Here is a 7,745-nt window from a genome sequence, read left to right on the forward strand (position 1 = left end):
GGGAGGCTCCGGGGGGCGCCGCGGAGGAGGTGCGGGCCCGAGGGACGGGCTTCGCGGAGCGGCTCTCGAGGGGGCCCCCCGCGCTTCAGTCCCGCCTCGCGGGGACCCCTGGCCCCTTCGCAGGGCCCCTCGTATCTATCGGAGCGCCGCCGGGGGCGGGGTAAGAACGAACTCAGGTGTGGCTCTGCCTCAGCCTGCGCCTTCCAGGCCTTCTTGGTAGCAATTTGCAGGACTTCAGCTGGAGGTTGGCGCCCCGCACCCTGCGGGAGGCGGCGAGTGTGGAGGTGCGCGCCTGGGGTGTGATCCGTATCTGGCGGGAGACAGCTGCCTGGCGTCTGTGGGTGTGGGAGATGCGGGGAGGGGTGGGAAGAACTTTCTGACAGCAGACGGGGCCAGGAATGGTGCTCTAGCTCGGCTTGTCCAAAACACAGTGATGATCGCAGTAGCCAATTGTTGGAGTGCCTTGTCCTAAAGTGCTTTCTATAGCTGCCTCATTTAAGCCATCCCCCCAAATCCCGAGAGGTCACTGTTTTCGGGATGGGAAAATTACGGCTTAGAGAATACCGTGCCTCCAGTCACACAACTAGTAAACAGCAGAGACAACTGTGACCTGGGCTGAGGTCTGTCTGACTCCTGTAATCGCTGCTGGGCTGTCCTAATAACACACCCATTATCTTTGTCACATGCCTTAATTCTGGCCACAATAATAGATCTCTTCCCAGTCATAATGTTCTGGACCTTAAAGTCTCCCTCTGTGATTCATTTCTATATTTCTTCATGTTTATATGCCACCTCCTGGAAAAAGAAGCTTACAAAGGTAACTTACAAAGGTACACAACATACCAAAAAGTGTGCGAAATAAAAAGTGAAAAATAAGGCACATAAAATGGAGCCAGAAGTGAAAGTCATTTCCTTAAACGCACCCCATAGAGTCCAATGCACTTGGCTACAAGTGGGACCAAAATTTGTCTCTCAGATTTCTAGCAGTCATGCTCAAAAGGGAGCTCTGTATAAAATTCAATGTCTGTCACATGCAAGACAAAAAAAAAATTTTCTTTGTTCAACAGATTGGTCAACTTTTCTTAAGAGTGAGACCACTAAGAAATTTCTCCAGAGAATCCTCATGAACATTGGGTAATAGAACCAAGTTCTAGTCACAGCCATATATATATGTGGATATTTAACAGACATTAGATTGTAACACTCTTCTATCCTATATTGTAGATGCCTATGAATATATGTTAAATGGATGAATATGCCTTTATGTAAGTGCAAAATTATATGAAACTATGGGTTCCTATCTACATAAATAGGCTATTTGGTGTACACACAATACTAAACACACATGTGGGCAGTTGCACACACCTGTGCATCTGAGTCCATTATGGATATAAGTATAGAAATTATTAGTTATTCATTCCGTAATCGAGTCTTGTTGAGTTTCTTTAAAGAAAGAGGCCTACTTCTGCCTGGGAAGCATCTCTCTCTGGCTTCCTGAGAGCGCTGCATTCCGCATGCATCTAATTCTGTGTCTGGGCCCACCCTCAGCTCTTTGATGAGGCTTTCTAGCTATTCCTACTTAAGTAATTTGTCTTTTCCAAACATCTAAAAAATTAGAAGTTAGCTTTATCTCTTTCTTCATCTTCTACCACGTGGTTAGTCTTCCTGGTGTTGTCTGAGGCACCTCTGACCTCAAGAACAAAGTTCTCCTTTTCTCTTGTTTTCTCTTCTGCTTCTCCTACCTCTCTGATGGCAGTAGTCAACGTCTCTCTAGCAGTTGAGAAGAGTAGGGGACCACTGTCTTCCTCTGCCCACTTCTTGGGTGAGCTCATTCCTTCAGACTCTGTCATTCTTCCTCTTTTCAATCAGGTATTCGTAACTGATGTCCACGGACCTTTTACTTGGCTTTTTGGTGGGTATCTGCGAAGCCTCTGAAACATAAAACACCTGCTTTCATCAGATTTTCTAAATGATACATTACTCAGATTAGGTGTTTGTATTTTCTTCCATAACTTCAACAGGACCCATGTGACTCTCTGTCTGAATAGCCAACCGTCTGAATATCTAACATCCACACCCATATTTCCAACTGGTCACCCCAGACGGCTTCCTTCAGCTTCTCTGAATCTGAGCATGTGTAATAGACTCGTTATTGGCTTCCCTAATTACAGGACCTCCTCTCTCTGAGCCTTCTCTCGTATCACTTTCAGAGTTACCTGATCATATCATTTCGCTGCTTCCAAACTGCCAAGGAATCCCCAGACGCCTACAGAATAAAGTGCAAACTCGTCAACGTTGTGCCCCTTCACAACTGGACCTCAGCTGTCCAGCCTAGCCTCTGGCTGTGCCCTCCCAGGCACCCGACCTCCTCGGTTGCACCGTGCCACTCTTGGTACTTGCTGTGCCCAGTGCCCTTGGAAGCCTCGGTGCTATTGCTTGTGCACTTCCGCCTGCCATCTCTTTTCAGCTGGTAAACACACAAAGGCCCAGTTTTACCCAAAGCACGTCAGACCGGCAAGTCACCCCGGAGGGTACGTACACGGCTACGTCCCAGGTGCAGAGGGGTGCAAACGCACTTTTCACGATCTGCCTGCTTGTGCTTGGAGAACCGATCGGCTACCACAGCTTCCACTCTGTTGCCTAACATTTATTCATCCATTACAGATATGTTCACTGGTGTCAGATGCTGTCCTCGGCACTGAGCATTGGGTAGAGAACAAGAGAGACAAGATCCTCATTCACAGGAGCTTACAGGCAGTCAGGAATCAAGTCAAATGAACAAAGACACCACGATTTTACACTCTTGATTTCCAGGAGCTGGGTTAACCCCACCCTAATGGGGACACCATGAAGTGTCCCAGTTGAGGCCCCCACATGGATCTGTGAGGACGCAGCTGCCACATTTAGGGGCGCACAGCTCCAGAGGAGAGTGACGAGAGATGGAGAGGGAAAGGAAGGAGCCAACCTGGAACCATCCTTCACTCCCCTGCTGAGTGCTGGCCTCACTATTTTGCTGTTGTGCTGGCTGTCCCATGCAACAGCACACTGAGCCCTGGAAATTCCTGCTGCTGCTCCACTCGGACCAAGGCTACAGGAACTGCCCATAGGAGAAGCAGCCTCGGTTCACTCCGTGCCTGTGAGCTGGGGGCTTGTGGTGGGACGCCTGCTCGTTTCTTTCTCCTTGGTATCTTCTCGTGGATGCAGCGGCATACCTCCCGGGGAGCCTCTCTGACTATGGGCCAGCCATGATGGACAGTATTCTGTCTCCTTGAGGCCCCCCCCGAATTCTCCAAAGGGGATTTCATGAATGTCCTATAATTATATTGTAAGATAGCTCATCTCAGATACAGACCCTAATTGCGAATATCCGTTCTTAATTTCAGCTGCTTTGAAGGACGCTTGCCAGAGCCCCTCCCCCACAGAGTCAGCTTTATTTATATCACACAGCCCATATTTTTGACTTTGGACTTTTTTTAGGCTGCTAACAGAACAAACAAATAGAGATCCCTGTTGTCTCATGGCTTTTACTCTCCTCAGATGGGTGCCCCTGAAGGGCTTTGAACAGAGGAGGAATGGGACTTCTGCTTTAATGGGGTCACTAGGTCGCTGAGTTCCAAAGTAACTCATGAGAGGGGAGGAATGAAGGTTCTCGTGGAAGTGGCCTTCATAATTTCCAATTTCTAGGTCAACCAGGCCAGTGGCTTTCCAAGTGCTTTGAACATTACCTCCTGAGACAGAGTGTGACTCGGATGTACACTGACGCCACACGTGAAACCGAAACACAAGCTGCGTGAAACACAATCCTTTCAGATATGTATATTTCTTAATGACATTACAAAATGAATTCTGGTCAGGACCCACGAAATTGATCCATTACTGGGTTGGGATCATAGTTTACGAAATGCAGCTCCTCGGCCTACCTGTCATGATCACAACAGATCTTGATATTTACCTCTGGAAAAGGGAACTGGCTGGCTCCGCCTGTGGGGGTCGGGAATCTTCATTGTTTCTCCTTTCATGACTTTAATTTTTGTATTAGGTGCAAGCACCTATTTAATAAATAAATCCTATTTTGAATCATTCTGGCAGAGCACGCACTTTCTGATTCTGACCTGCATGGCTTTAAAAAACCAGAGGCTGGGGCCAGCAAAGGTGAGTTGCCAGTGAATCTGTTTTGTTCAAGTTTATGAAAAAAAAAAAATCGAACAGTATGTTTTCCACAAATACTTGGGAGGCAGAATGGCACAGTTGTTAAAAGTACAAGGTCTGGAGTTCAACTGATTTTGCATTTCAGCCCTCATGCCTCCTGCTAATGTGACCCGGAGCAAGTTAACTTCTCTAAGCCTCAGTTTTCCTGTCTGGAAAAATGGACACAAACAAGGCCTACCTCAGGGGACTTTGCTAAAGGATGATATGGCATGGCCTATGCCTAGCACGCAGTAACCATTGAGGATATATTTTGAGCGACGACTCTGTGCCAAGTTGTGGGCATACCCAACTGAATGCTTTGAGAACCTAGTAAGGGCCGAGCGATCACACCAAAGGGACAGTACCATAGCTCTTGACTGATAGGGAGCCAACTCAGAGGAAGTGAGGTCTGGGTTAGTATGCAAAAGGTAAGATGAATAGTGAGCAGAACAGAGAGGGGAGGGGAGGATGGGGGAGGAGAAGAGAGGAGGCAGGGAGGGGAGGGAAGGGGAGGGGCGTGGAGGGGAGGAAGGGGGAGGGGAGAGTCTTTCAGAGAAAAGGAAGATGTGGAAGTGAGGAGAAGGGAGAGCGAGAGGTTTGCTGAACTACGACCCTTGGGAACTTACTCTGATTCTCCCTGCCCCTGCCAATGCATAAATAAGGTTTTCAAGTCTGAGTTAATCTTATTGCCTTGGCAGAATCTGAGAGGCTTCACACCTTGAAGAGTTCCCCATGAGCTCTTAAAATCCCCTCCACTTTAGACGTGATTTAATTAACACCACTCTTCAAGTCTGCCTTTGGGTGCTTGAAATGAACTGTTGAAAAAGGACCGAGTTAATTAAAACCCAACACTGGGCTCCTTTTCAAAAGGCCGGCATTGCAAACAGAAGGGCAATAACTTAAATGCTAAATCTAGTTTTGTAATGCAACCACTATTTTTAAAACCCCTATTGTGCACCCAGCACCATACCCTCATTAATGCTACTTAATAATTTAACGCGTACAAAGACAAATGGGCAAAAGATGGAAAAAAACCGTTCATAGAAAGATTCAAATGGCCTGGACCAGTCAAAGGATGTGGTTTTCTGGGTACAAAAACTGTTTAATATGCACTCACAAAAGTACTGTCATGTACTGTAATAAGTATAGTATTGAAATGAAAAAGCCTGATTATTAATAGATGCATGTGAGCAGTGGAGAAAATCATTGTACATTAATGGGGGTGAGTGCTTTTCACACTGGGATCATCTGCAGACACAGTTAAGAATCTAAAAGAAAATTTTTTTCCCTTTAAAAGGGGTCCTACTTCGCTCATATTTAGGAAATACTAATGTAACTTCTTTCACACACAACTTACAAGAGATAGGTGGGGTTCTTGACAACCAACCCCACTGCTCCTACCAAAGCTCAGTCTCCCCTCCCCAGTGTGGGGGGTATCTCTTTATCCAGTCTGATTCTTTGTTGTGGGAATAGAGTGAAACTCCTCTGGGCAGAGAGCAGTCTTAGGAAAGTACAAACTGAGACAGACTACTCGTCTCCTGTGTTCCTCTGGTTTTGGAAGTAGGAAGTGAGGCTCTGTCGGCCCCACGAAGAAGGTGTATCTTTGACCTTGCGGGTAATTGCGTTCCCTGAGTGCAGACTCAGTGTTTCATGAATAACAGAGTCACACCCAGGAGAGCATCATGACAATTAGAAATGCACTGACTAAAACACAAAGCTCAAAGCTTAAGTTTTTTTTTTTAAGATTTTATTTATTTATTTGACAGAGATAGAGACAGCCAGCGAGAGAGGGAAACAAGCAGGGGGAGTGGGAGAGGAAGAAGCAGGCTCATAGCGGAGGAGCCCGATGTGGGGCTCGATCCCATCACGCCGGGATCACGCCCTGAGCCGAAGGCAGATGCTCAACTGCTGTGCCACCCAGGCGCCCCTCAAAGCTTAAGTTTGCTGCAAGTATTGATCGAGATTGATCTGCCCCTATGCCTAATTGGCAACTGACTCGAACATTTTGGTCAAAGAAATTTCCCAGCATCCATCCAAATCATGGCCAAAATTTACTGTAAAAGAAAACCGTCTCTTTTGTTTCATATTGCTTTTTTTTTTCCTGTACCTTGCATCAAACTGAGGATACTTTGAACCAAGTGTGCAGCTGGAGAAGCCTGCATTATGGCTTCATAAGTAGGGATAGAGACCTCATTGCCAACCAAGTTCGTCAACCGGGTGTTCAGCTTAATTGAGTTCAAATTAATCAGTGAAAACCATTGCCATATGTTGTGATAAATCCAGTCAGCACCCATTTAGGTGTGATTTTTCTAGTATCCCAGAAGTGAGGCTTTGCTCCTTGAGAAAGGTTACCCCATGATGGACCTTCATTTGGCCCAGGCAGGTGTGATCCCACTGGAGTGGAACTGGTTTGACGTCAGAAGTTTGTATTTGGCCGGGGGCATAGGGGGAGGAATCTGGGTTAGACTTAAGATGGATAGAGACAAGTTACGTATAATCAATGTTGGCAGTTGTTTAGAAAGTCCTCTTAAAAATCTGAGTCATTACAACTTGTGTCCTGTTCCAGCCAGAGGGAGGTGATGGGTTGAGGAGGAGGTGGGGATGGGTGGTGGATGATTTTGCATCACGCCTTCCCCATATGAGGGGCCATATTTTGATATTTGTGGGCCCCTTCCTCCACAAAAATATACTTTAAAAATGTATTTTATGGGGGTCCTGGGTGGCTCAGATGGTTAAGCATCTGCCGTCGGCTCAGGTCATGGTCTCAGGGTCCTGGGATTGAGCCCCGAGTCAGCTGGGAGCCTGCTTCTCCTTCTCCCTCTGCCCTTCCCCCTGCTTGTGCTCCCTGTTTCTCTCTCTGAAATGAATAAATAAAATCTTTTAAAAAATGTATTTTATGATTGTACTAGCATAAATATAAATATAGTCCAGGCTGGATTTGTTATTATATATTCATTCTTATCAATTTTTTTCCTTCAAATTTTGAAAGAAATTAAAACATTTTCATGGGCCTCAGCACTGTGGGCTCTAGGCACTTGTTGCTCCTGGGTTAGTCTGCTCTGGGAGTTAGGCTGTCTTCATGAAAGACAGAAGCTCTTTCTTGGCTCGAGGACAGTCAGTGGCTTCCGGCTGTTGAAAAATGTTGGTGTAAAATAAGGGACAGAGCAAGCTTTAGGAGGAGCTCCCTCTGTTCCTTTTGGACGTGCAATAGGGAGGCACGGGAAAGATTACCTGCAGAGCAGTAAAGTGAGAAATGGGATGGAAAGTGAAGGCTTGCCTGGAGAGGAGAGGTAAAACGAGGGGCTCCGAAGGGTCATTCAAGGCCAGGGGGTCCAGGCTAGAGGGACCACAACAGTAGTACTTACCGACCAACTGGCTTAGCGGCTAAGGAATATTTGTCCTATACCAGAAAGTAAGTACCTATTGCTTCCAAGTCAGACTTGAACTTGGGGCTCTTGTAGCTGAGGCTCAGCCAGAAAGGGCCTGACAGCTTTGAGCTACTGCAGAAAGTAGGCTCCACCCTGGGCACAATTGGTAGGAGGCAGAAACAAACAAGC

Source organism: Ursus arctos, unplaced genomic scaffold (genome assembly GCF_023065955.2).
Source record: "Ursus arctos isolate Adak ecotype North America unplaced genomic scaffold, UrsArc2.0 scaffold_36, whole genome shotgun sequence".
NCBI lineage: Eukaryota > Metazoa > Chordata > Mammalia > Carnivora > Ursidae > Ursus > Ursus arctos.